Source organism: Echinops telfairi, unplaced genomic scaffold (assembly GCF_000313985.2).
Source record: "Echinops telfairi isolate 266 unplaced genomic scaffold, ASM31398v2 ScPeMD7_7468;HRSCAF=8506_0, whole genome shotgun sequence".
Taxonomy (NCBI): Eukaryota; Metazoa; Chordata; class Mammalia; order Afrosoricida; family Tenrecidae; genus Echinops; species Echinops telfairi.
In genome coordinates this window covers 47,750,113-47,762,023 of record NW_022111369.1, presented here as the reverse complement: position 1 = coordinate 47,762,023, position 11,911 = coordinate 47,750,113, and the positions used below count along the sequence as shown (strand labels likewise).

Genomic DNA, 11,911 nt, shown 5'->3' with positions numbered 1-11,911 from the left:
GCAAATGTGGTGAAGAAAGCTGATAGTGCCTGGCTGTCAAAAGTATAGCATCTGGGGTCTTAAAGGCTTGAAGGTAGACAAGCGGCCATCTAGCTCAGAAGCAACAAAGCCCACAAGGAAGAAGCACGCCAGCCTTTGTGAGCATGAGGTGTTGATGGGATCAGGTATCAAAGAAAAAAAAATCATATCATTGTGAATGAGGGGAAGTGCGGAGTGGGGACCCAAAGTCCATCTATAGGCAAGTGGACATCTCCTTACAGAAGGGTCATGGGGAGGAGATGAGTCAGTCAGGGTACAGTGTAGCAATGAGGAAGCATACAACTTTCCTCTAGTTCTTAAATGTTTCCCCCTCCTCCTCCCCCCTCCCCCCATTAAGATCCCAATTCTACCTTACAAATCAGGCTAGAGCAGAGGATGTACACTGATACAGATAGGAACTGGAAACACAGGGAATCCAGGATGGATGAACCCCTCAGGACCAGGGGTATGAGTGGTGATACCGGGCGGAGGGAGGGAAGGTGGGGTAGAAAGGAGGAACCAATCACAAGGATCTACATATAACCCCCTCCCTGGTGATGGACAACAGAAAAGTGGGTGAAGGGAGACATTGGGCAGACATGAAAAAATAATAATAATATATAAATTATCAAGGATTCAGGAGGGATGGAGGGTGGGAGAGGGAGGGGGAAATACCAAGAGGGAGGAGCTGATACCAAGGGCTCAAGTAGAAAGAAAATGTTTTGAGAATGATGATGGAGTCAATTTGTACATTTGTGGGCAACAAATGTACAAATGTGCTTGACACAATGGATGGATGGATGGGTTGTGATAAGATTTGTACGAGCCCCCAATAAAATGATTTTTAAAAAAGGAAAAAGAAAAGCCACAGCAAACAAACATACCATATTGTCGAGAATGAGGTTGGTCGAGGCAGAGACCCAAAGCCCATCTGTAGACAATAGGGCAGCCCTCACAGAGGGGTCACAGGAAGGGATGAGTCAGCCAGGGCACAGTATAACACCAATGAAACACACACTATTCCTCTAGTTCCTTGAGGCTTCCTCACTCCCCACTATCATGACCCCAGCGCTGCCTTTCACTGCGGCCTAGACCGGAGCACGTGCACAGGTACAGATAAGAGATAAGAGCTCATGACACACAGAATCCAGGAACAGGAATGAGAGTAGTGATATCAGGAGGAAAGGGGGAGGTGGGGCGAGGAGGGGAGGAAGGGGGAACCGATTGCAATGATAGCCATATAACCACACACACACCCCTCCAGGGGGACAAACAACAGAAGCTGCGGGGGAAGGAAGATAGCCGTCGATGTAAGATATGAAAATAATAATAATTTATAATTTATCAAGGGGTCACAAGGGTGAGGGTGCGGGGAGGGAGCTGATACTGAGGACTCAATAGAAAGCTCCTGTCTAGAAAACAACAATGGCAACATATGCACAGATATGCTTGATACAATGGATGTATGGACTGTTATGAGTTGTAAGAACCCCCAGTAAAATGATCTTTTAATTGAAAAAGAAAAATGAGTTCAAGATTGATTAAAGACCTAAATACAAACCCTAGAACCATAATGATTATCAATGAAAAAAATAGGGGGAAATTGGCTTTCTACTTCTGTAAAAAGTCACAATCTTGAAAACTCTCAGGGCAGTTTTACACTGTCCTAAGGGGTCACTGTTAGTCAGAATTGACTTCATGGCAGTGATTTTGATCTTTTCTGTTTAATACATGGCACAAAACACTATCAAATATAATGAAAGGCACCCACACTATAGAAGACAAGCTAGAGGTCTAAAGCACAACATTTATGTACACCAAAGGACAACCATTATCAAGAGTAAAAAGAGAACTAACAAAGGGGGGTGGGGTGGCAAGGATATATTCGATAATGGCTAATGTAAAATAGAAAATAAACCTAGAAACTTAACAACCCGATAAGATAAACACAAATATTCTAATAAAAATTGGCAGAAAACAGGAATAGGCAATTCAGTAAACATGGTATCTGGGCATCCAAGAAGCATATGAAGAGATGTTAAAGATCAATAGCTATTAGAGAAATACAAATTAAAATAATGATGAGATACCACCTCTCATTTAATTTTGATAGAAACATTAAAAATACAGAAAATAAAAAATGCTGGCAAGGATGTGGAAAGATTAGAATACTTATACACTACTAGTGGGATTACAAAATTCTGCAGCCACTATAGGAAATGGAATGCCTCTTCCTTAAACAGATGGGAATAGAAGTACCACAGGACTCTGTGATCTCTCCACTCAGTACATAACCCTCAAAAATAAAATTAAAAATCTGAACAGATAGATGCACACTCATATTTATTGCAGTACTTCTTATAATACGGTAGTAAAAAACAGAAACAGTCAAAACGCTCATCTTTGAGGGACCAGACTTAAATCCAGTGTTCCAGGATGCAAATACATCGAGCCGGCATGGAGAGGGGAGCCAGTGGAGGGGCCTGAGGGCTCAGCCCCCATAACAGCTACGTGGACAACTGCCTCCCCCCAAGAAGAATTTACTTCAGAGGACAGCACTGAAGCTGCAGCTTGGGGAGAGGGACATGTCTTATCAGAGCACACGAGAGCAAATGAATGGGGAGGAAGAGAGAGTGGAGTACATCCTGGCCCACCAGGCCTGGAGGACGATAGCCCCGCTTTAAACAGCCAATGCACAGAGTGGACCATATGGCTGATCCCATTATGAGACATGACGTCTCTTGCTGACCCATGGCCATACGGGGGACAGCACTGGAGACTCGGTGTCAGGATTGGCCCGGACTGACCCCGCGACAACGACCCGTGACATGAAGGCAAAACACTAAAAGCGTGCAGCAGAACAATGGGGGGAGCAGAGCAGGGAGCACCTGAGGGATTGCAAAGGATAGACTTTGGGACCAGAGCATGACACCCCATAGGACTTAACTGGAGGACATGCCTAGAGGTCAAAAATCAGACCTTGATCTATTTACAGGTTTTTCTTTCTTTTTTAAATCTTTAAAATGTTTTATTTTTTAAAAAATTAATTTATTCTCTTATGGGTCATTGGTTTTCTCTTTTGTTGTTATTTCTGTGTTCTCTTTTGTTGCTTTGTCTTGCTATTACTTGTTTTTTTGGTGCATATTATTATCTCTGCATATCTATCTAGGTAAGATAGGCTGGGTGAACAGTCTGGAGGAGAAAACAACGGGACAAATGGTTCCAGGGGGACATGGGAGAGGCGGAGGCGGGGATAAGGAGGTGGTGATGACCAACCCAGGGACAAGGAAGCAACAAGTGATCCAAAATTAGTGGCAAGGAGGGTGTGAGAGGCGTGGTAAGGGCAATGTAACCGAGAGAAATTACTAAAACCCAAATGAAGGCTGAGCATGATAGTGGGACAAGAGGAAAGTAAAAGAAAATAGAGGAGAGAACTGGAGACAAAGGGTATTTATAGAGGTCTAAATACAGGCATGGACATATGTAAATATATTTATATAGTATGGTGGGGAAATCTACATGCATATATTTATAGGTTTAGTGAATCTCCACTCAAGTACTTAATGCAAGAACACTTTGTTCTATTAACATGGCATTCCATGATGAACACCTTCCCGACATGATCACTAAAGACAAAGCGTGTACATAGCAAATATGGTGAAGAAAGCTGATGGTGCCCGGCTATCAAAAGATATAGAGTCTGGGATCTTAAAGGCTTGAAGAAACACAAGCGGCCATCTAGCTCAGAAGCAACAAAGCCACGTGGAAGTAGCGCACCAGCCTGTGTGACCACGAGGTGTTGAAGGGTTCAGGTATCAGGCATCAAAGAACAAAAAATCATATTGTAAATGAGGGTGAGTTCAGAGTGGAGACCCAAAGCCCATCTGTAGGCAACTGGACACCCCCTTACTGAAGGGTTGTGGAGAGGAGACAGCCATTCAGGTTGCAGGGTAGCAATGATGAAATACACAACTTTCCTATAGTTCTTAAATGCTTCCTCCCCCCACTATTATGATCCCCATTCCACCTTACAAATCTGGCTAGACCAGAGGATGTACACTGGTACAGATAGAAACTGTAAACACAGGGAATCCAGGACAGATGATCCCTTCAAGACCAGTGGTGAGAGTGGCGATACCTGGGGGGTGGGGGAAGGTGGGGTGGAAAGAGGAAGCCAATTACAAGGATCTACATGTAACCTCCTACCTGGGAGATAGACAATCGAAAAGTGGGTGATGGAGATGTCAGACAGTGTAAGATATGACAAAATAATAATAATTTATAAGCTATCAGGGGTTCATGAGGGAAGGGGGAGTGGGGAGGAAGGGAGAAAATGAGGAGCTGATATTAAGGGCTCAAGTAGAAAGCAGATGTTTTGAGAATGGTGAGGGCAACAAATGTACAAATGTGCTTGACACAATGGATGGATGTGTGGATTGTGATAAGAGTTGTATGAACCCCCAATAAAATGATAAAAAATGCAAATGAAATGTAAGCAAAACGACAAAAGTAATACATTTTCTAGAGAACATTACTATAATATGGATGATATTGTGTTGAGGCAGCCCATACCAAACAAATATGATGAGTTACTATAAACATTGTTTGTTGATGTTAGCCTTTACTTGATTAAAAATATCTTTGATCCATCGTGAGAAAAAAAGCCCATCTTTGGAAGTCAGGATAAATAAACTCTGGCACATATACACATTGTAATTTTATTCATCTCTAAAAAAAGTAATGAAACTGTCAAACACCTTGTGACATGGACAAATTTGGAAGGCATGATGCTCAGCAGTGCTAGCCGATCTCATAAAGACAAATACAACATAACACCCTTATTCTAAAGGGGAAAATAAACTAAAAGAGGTGGCTCTCAGACCAAACGAAGCCAACTTTGAAGGCTCTGACACGATTGGGGTGGTGGGGAGGATGTAGGGAGGACAAAGAAAGAGGGAGGACAGAAGGGACAAGAAAGATGAGAAGGGGCCATACGTAGAGGGATTTTACTAGGATGCTGGCACTATTCTGTTTTGTATGCTTTGCCTTAGGTGTGTTATCTTCCCCCAGATAAAAGGAAAAAGAAGTGAAATATCACAGCCTTGAAAACCTTCCAATTCCCTTCCTCATCACTGGTATGAGTGGTTGAAAAAGAAGAAAAGTAACTGAAACTGACTTCAATTCTTTTATAGCACATGGGCTAGTTTCAAAAGGGTTCAGATTCAGACATTACAACAATCTGAATAATTCATGTTAATATTTGAACACCTGATAGTCCTTTAATTTCCAAGAAGCATTCAACACAAAAAAGAACGTATTACATCAGTGACCCTGGTTAATGCTTTAAAAATTGCAATCAAATATTGAAAATATAAAGCAAAAACATGTCCTTATCATTTTGAAATATTTGATTAGTATATTTGAAAACTGAGTAGCAAGCTTAAAATATGATACCTTTATATGAAAGCAAAAACTGGATTAAAATTCTTTAAGCAATTTTTTAAAGCATGGTGTTCATAACAATGGACTCTTATACAAATGATTGTGAAGATGGTACCTGAACAGGTAACATTTTGTACGTTTATACGTGTCTCTTATCATGAGTCAGAACAGACTTGGTGGCCACTCATTACATGAACAGCAACAAAATAGATATGAGGTTCTAATATGTGACCAAAGCCAAAAGGTCAGCAAAAAGCTTTAACACAATGGCAATAATTTTGTCAGTGCCTAAATAACACAGCCTGGCTGACCTAACATGAACCGAGCCATGCCGAGCATGGATTCTGAAGTTGTGAGTTTGACAGCTGGGAAACAGAGAGAATGGCGGTGGCAGTTACAGAGTCTCAAAAATCAGTTAATGTTGCAAGATTAAAACAGGATTTCCTATATGTAGGTTCCCATGGAGTTCGTGGGTCTGTTCCCGTGGTAATATTTAGTTTTGCTGATGTCTGAAAAGTTTCAAAGCCAAGACTAACTCAAAAGCAAACCCACTGCTCCCTAGTCAACTCTGGCTCATTGTAATCCTATATAGCATTTCTGAGACTGCAAATCCCTATGGAATCTTCATTTTTCTCCCTTGCAATGGCAGTGGATTTGAACCATCAACCAGTTATCAGCCTCCAGGTTCCTTAAAGTCAAGATATACCTACTCAAATGAGAACTGAACTAGCTAGACAACATCTGCACCTACCTTGATGATGAAATTATATGAGCCGCTGATCTCGTATTTCTGGGTCCTAGCAACCAGTGACAGGGCCAGAAGGAACAGTCTCCTCTTTACCCTAATACTTCTTCCTGAAAAATTATATGGTTTGATTTAGATACCTAGAGATCAATAACAGTGGGAATTTTTCACTTCTTCAAAAACATCCAGTACTCTTTTACTTTTAAAATGATAATACTTGATAAAAAGACTTTCAACATTTTAAGTCTGAATAGCAAGCTATCTTTCAGTTGTTCTCCATCTACAGCTCATTCTTAATAAATATACATTCAATTATACACATAAATGTCATGTTGACAGCAAAAACTCTAAGAAAGAGCTCCTAGTCAAGTCTAGTCTGGTTTCCCCCTCCTTCTCCTATTGGGGAGCTCCAACTAGGCTCGTCTCAGCTTTCCAACTTTGCCGACGAGGAATGCTTTTGGAAAGTACACCCTGAAACGTTTCCATGCGCCAGGTGGGGTCTGCAGGCTTCGGCCAGCTTTCCTCAGAGCATGAAGTGCCCGCGCTAACCCAGAGGAATGCCTCTCAGCGCACTGTCTGCATTGGCGCGCACCCACCAGCAACACTACCCACTTGCTGACTTTGAGGCCGAGCCTTTCATTCTCCCCAGGAGCTCTCTTCCACCGAAATTGTTCCTTGTGGGTCACAGGAAGGACCTTGTTTGGAATATGTGAGTAAGAGATTGTTTTAAAATCTCAGTATCAGGAACTCTAATTGATTTCTTTTAAATAGAATCCTTTCTCCCACAAAAAAATCTTTGCAATGTCATTTTATGTGCTACTGGGGCTCTTTATAGCAAGCTCTGGTGATACAGTGATCAAAACTTCGAATCTACCCGCAGCTGTGTGGGAGAACAATTCAGCCATCGGCTGTCATAAAGATGCACAGCTTTGGCACCCCTTGTCGGGGAGTTCTACTCTGCTCTGTGGGTGGTTAGGGTTGGACTTGATTCCATGACAGTGAGTGTTTCGGTTTTCAGAGGCAACTGGATCTACTGAGTTCATATATATGAGTATATATAATATATATGAGCATATATATATATATGTGAGTACATATACATGAACATATATATAAATGTTTTAAGTCTTTGTTCACAAACTGATGGGAAGAAACATGGAATTATGTATAATGTTGTCCCAAATTGTTTCTAAAGGTAAGTGAATCCAGTTACACAGCTCTATGATTATGAACTCCATGGAAAAATCTAGAGCAGCATTCCTAAAAAGACCTGCTGCAGCAGTGGCAATGGCCTACGGTGGCCATGCGCAATATGGTAGTGACTAAGAAGAGAGCCCCAAAGAAAGTCTTCCGTGAGGATTACTGCTTTCTAACATGCGGAGTTCTAGAGCAGATGAGTCACCATGAGGCCCGGCCTGACTCTTTGACATCCGCTAACAACAGTCTCTATTTGCTATGGGCGCTCAAGGTGTGTGGCGGCTGCAACAGAGGAACTTAATGTTTAATTTTAATTAGTTTAAATAGATATTGAAGTGGCCACATGTGGCTACCATATTGGCAATGCAGTGCAAGAGATTTACCTCAGAGAGCCGCACTTAGAGGCAGAATTATCTTCAACTCAAAACTCGGGTCTAAACTCAGGACTTTCGGAGTAGATTGCGTGTAACAAGAAGGTCCCCAGGTAATTTGTGTGTACATTACAATGTGGGAACCATTGATCTAGAAGAGTGGTTCACAACATTGGCTGCACCCTTGATAGTACCTGGCTCCCTATCAGGACATTCAGGAGGTCAAAAATTGTTACAATTTAATTCTAAAACCCCAGCGCCTTTTTCACTGTGTTGAGATGGGCTCTGATGGTACAAAAGCCGGGGTGAACAATACTGCTGGCTCCTTAGTATGAATCATGGCACTGACAGCAAACTGGGAAAGTAGCCGTTGATCTTTTTACAGAAACATAGGTAGGAAAAAGAAATAAGCTCGTTGTGCTTACAAGCCTCCTTCATTACTGACTTTACTACTTGCTGGCCACTAAATGTATATATTTTTGAATACTTTGTGGGGGAAAATAAGTATACATCCAGCAGAAGAAAGACAGGGCAGCCTGAGGATTACAGCGATCCCTCTGCAGGCGCTCACGTGGCTGGCCCGGGATTGAGGGCTTGAGGAGAGCTAACAATGACATGCATACATGTATGCACACATGAAGGGTTATGGCAAATGGAAGCGCTGTGGGGCATTCAAAGAAAAGCACCCGTGCTGTTGTTTGGGTTACAAGCAAAACTAGAACACCATTTACTGGAAAGAAATGCTAGCAAAGAAACTACAGTTGTTCATACTTGGCATTCGACAAACAACTTATTCCAAAGGAATGAAGTAAGTCTGTCACTCCAATGAAAACAATTTACAGGGTCTGTTTCTGAAGATAATATTTGAGCTCTCACATAACTCAGAAAACTAATATTTTCCACTAGGATCTTAGCATCTTCTTACTACTGAAAGACGTTTCTAATGGTGGTCATATTAATAAATTATATTTGAAAGACCTGCATAATTCAGGAAACTATATTTTAAATGACCAATGTCTGAGTAAAGCATCCACTCAAGAAGCAAGATAGATTAATCAGTTTTAATGTAACAGAGCATAATAAGTTTATTAATATGGTTTCAGATTTTGCATTTCACTTGTAGGGTTTTGATGTTGTATCAAAGAAGAATATTTCAACTAATTGAAAAGGCTATTGATATTTTTGTCTTTTCTAATGACATAGAACAAATTATCTGTATTCACAGATTCCAAACTCATCTTCTGGCTGAATTGATTTAAAATCTCAAAACCAACACTCACAGAATTTTTATGATCATTCATAATAATGAACTGCAAAAGTTTAGTCACCTGATGTGCAGACACACAATTAGAGCTGAACAAGCTGACATTCTGTCTTCTTGTTTCAGTTCTTGTACTGGAAACAAATGTACCTTTTGCATTCTGTATAGTACCATTGTTGGTGTTGCTGTTGCTTTTTTGTACTTTTAAAAATTTTGCTGTTTAAAATGGCCCCCAAACAGTGGTGAAGTGCTGTCTTGTATTCCTGGGAACAAGAGGGCTGTAATGTTTCTTACCTATAAAATACTTGTTAGATAAACTTTGTTCAGACATGGGTTACAGTGTTGTTGGCATGAGTTCAATGTTAATGAATTATAAATTATAAAAACAAGATGCCTTTAAATAGAAACACAAAGTGGTGTTGTGTTGTGACTAGAGACGTGAAGGAACCTCTTTCTGTATTTCCCTAAGGATCAATGGGTCAGTATTTGCTAATTCAATGTCTGTGGTGTTTTATACAACACAACCCCACAAATAACAAGAATGCACTGTAAGAATGAATTTTCTTTATTTAGTTCAATCTAAACAATTTAACAGAAAGCAAAATCATATATCACATAGGAGTGACCGTGGCCAATTTTACTCTCATCCCACAGGGAAGTGGAGGTGTGTGAACAGCCCCTCACTGAGGTTCTTCTAGTCTACCACACGCTCCTCCAAAGAAAAGTGTGGTGATCTGAAAAATCAACGACGACAAATCCTTTGGACCACAGTTCCACTCTGACACATGTGGTGAATAATAGCGGCCTCCAAGACTACCCACAAAAATTGCCTTCCACCATTTCCATTCTCTTTATAATTCAAAGAGCACGATCCCCATGCAACCCTTTCATAGCTTTGTTACCATTCTGTTCCTCCTGCCTGGAATCCCTTTCCTCACATCTTGTCTTATTCATATACTCCATAAGACGTAAAAGAGAACAATTTCTTCAAGTTGTCCATTCTGGCTACTAGCCAGAGGTAAACACTCTACTCCTAAAATATAAATCCTAAAAATATTTCAGGTAACTTTTGCAGATTCAACATTTTGATGAGTTTGCAGCGTTGGAGAGGGTTAAAGAAAGAGATCACTATATTTCCGTGTCCACACTGGCATAAGGAAGGCCCACACCTTACCTTGTTCCACTTGTGCTCCAAATCATAATACATCTAATTCCAAACTGCACAATCACTATCATCAAGTCAATGCTAACTCACAGTGACCTCCTGGGAATTTTTTGAGACGGTAACTGTTTATGAGAGTAGAAAGCCCAGTCTTTCTTCCTTGGAGCTGCTGGTGGTTTTGAACTGCCAACCATGTGGATTGCAGCCCAACTTGTAACCACTATACCACCAGGACTACCTAACAGTGGAACAGAAATCACATTTAAGATTCTAACTTCAAGAAAAAGGAATTACAAGCTTGCATATTAATTACAACATTTTCATAGTGGGAAAAACAACAATCTGAATGTTCATCAATAGGTAGTAGTTAATTAAATAATTGCACACTATAGTAAAAGAGAGAACACCAACCCTTTTATCCTATTTATCTTAATTTGGGCACTCCAGAGAAATTTACCCGCTATCAGTGACCAAATTGGAATTTGAAATACCAGTGGTATTTCAAGAACCATAGCAACAACCAAGCTTCAAGAACCATAGCAACACACAAGCCACAATAGTACCACAGGCAGGCAGACAACATGTCAAATTGACAAGCTGACAGAAAATTAGCCAATGACAACACTGTGAACCAAAACAGAACATTGTCTAATTTTAAAAAAATATTGTCCAACATAGCACTGGAAAATGAGTCCCCCACCCCCTGAGTTGGAAAGCACTCGAAATGCACAGTGTTTGCAAAAATGGACTTACACATTTTAGCAATTATGAAGATGTCACAAGGCCGCACTATGTTTTATCTGTCACTCATGGGGCTGACATGAGTCAGAGTCGACTCAATGGCAACTAACAGCAACAGCATGAAAAGAAATGAATTAAGGCCTTCTATTTCTAAAATGTAATGCTACCCATGATGCATGATTACGTGAAAATAAAGGTTAAAAAATGCTATGTGGTCCGAGATGAAACACTAAGGGTGTGTAACAGAACAGCAAGGGGAGCAGAGCAATGAAGTCCCCGAGGAATAACAAAAATAGACTTTGGGGCCAGAGAGTGGCACCCCATCAGACTCGACCGGAAAACACTCGCACAGGTCAGCAAACAGACCTGGAATTCTTCATAGGCTTTTCTTTTTTTGTCGTTGTTTTTGTTGTTGTTGTTTTGTTTTCTTTTGTTGCTCTCTCTTGGTTTTGTGCTTATTATTATCTCTGTAGGTCTATCTAGATAAGCTAGGCAAGACAAACAATCCAGAGGACCAACAGAGAAAACAATGGGACCTACAGTTCCAGGGGGACATGGGAAAGGGGGAGGGGGATGGAAAGGAAGTGGGGTTAACAAACCCAGGGACAAGGGAACAATCGATGGTGAGGAGAATATAGGAGACTGGGTAGGGCTTGATCAAGGGCAATGTAACCCAAAGGAATAACTGAAACCCAAATGAAGGCTGAACATGATAGTGGGACAAGAGGAAAATAAAAGGAAATAGAGGAAAGAAGTAGGAGGCAAAGGGCATTTATAGAGGTCTAAATACAGGCATGTACATATGCAAATATATGTATATGTGACGATGAGGAAGTAGATCTATGTACATATATTTATAGGTTTAGTTTTGAGGTAGCAGATGGACCTTGGGCCTCTTCTCAAGTTCTCCCTCAATTCAAGAACACTTTGTTCTATTAAACTGGCATTCTATGATGCTCACCTTCTCAACACAA

At 40.9% G+C, this 11,911-nt stretch overlaps 1 pseudogene; it reads left to right on the top strand.

The window, feature by feature from the left end:
• The first annotated feature begins 5,841 nt into the window (after positions 1 to 5,841).
• The window catches only part of LOC101645513, a 35,453-nt pseudogene continuing 29,383 nt past the window's right edge, over positions 5,842 to 11,911 (top strand).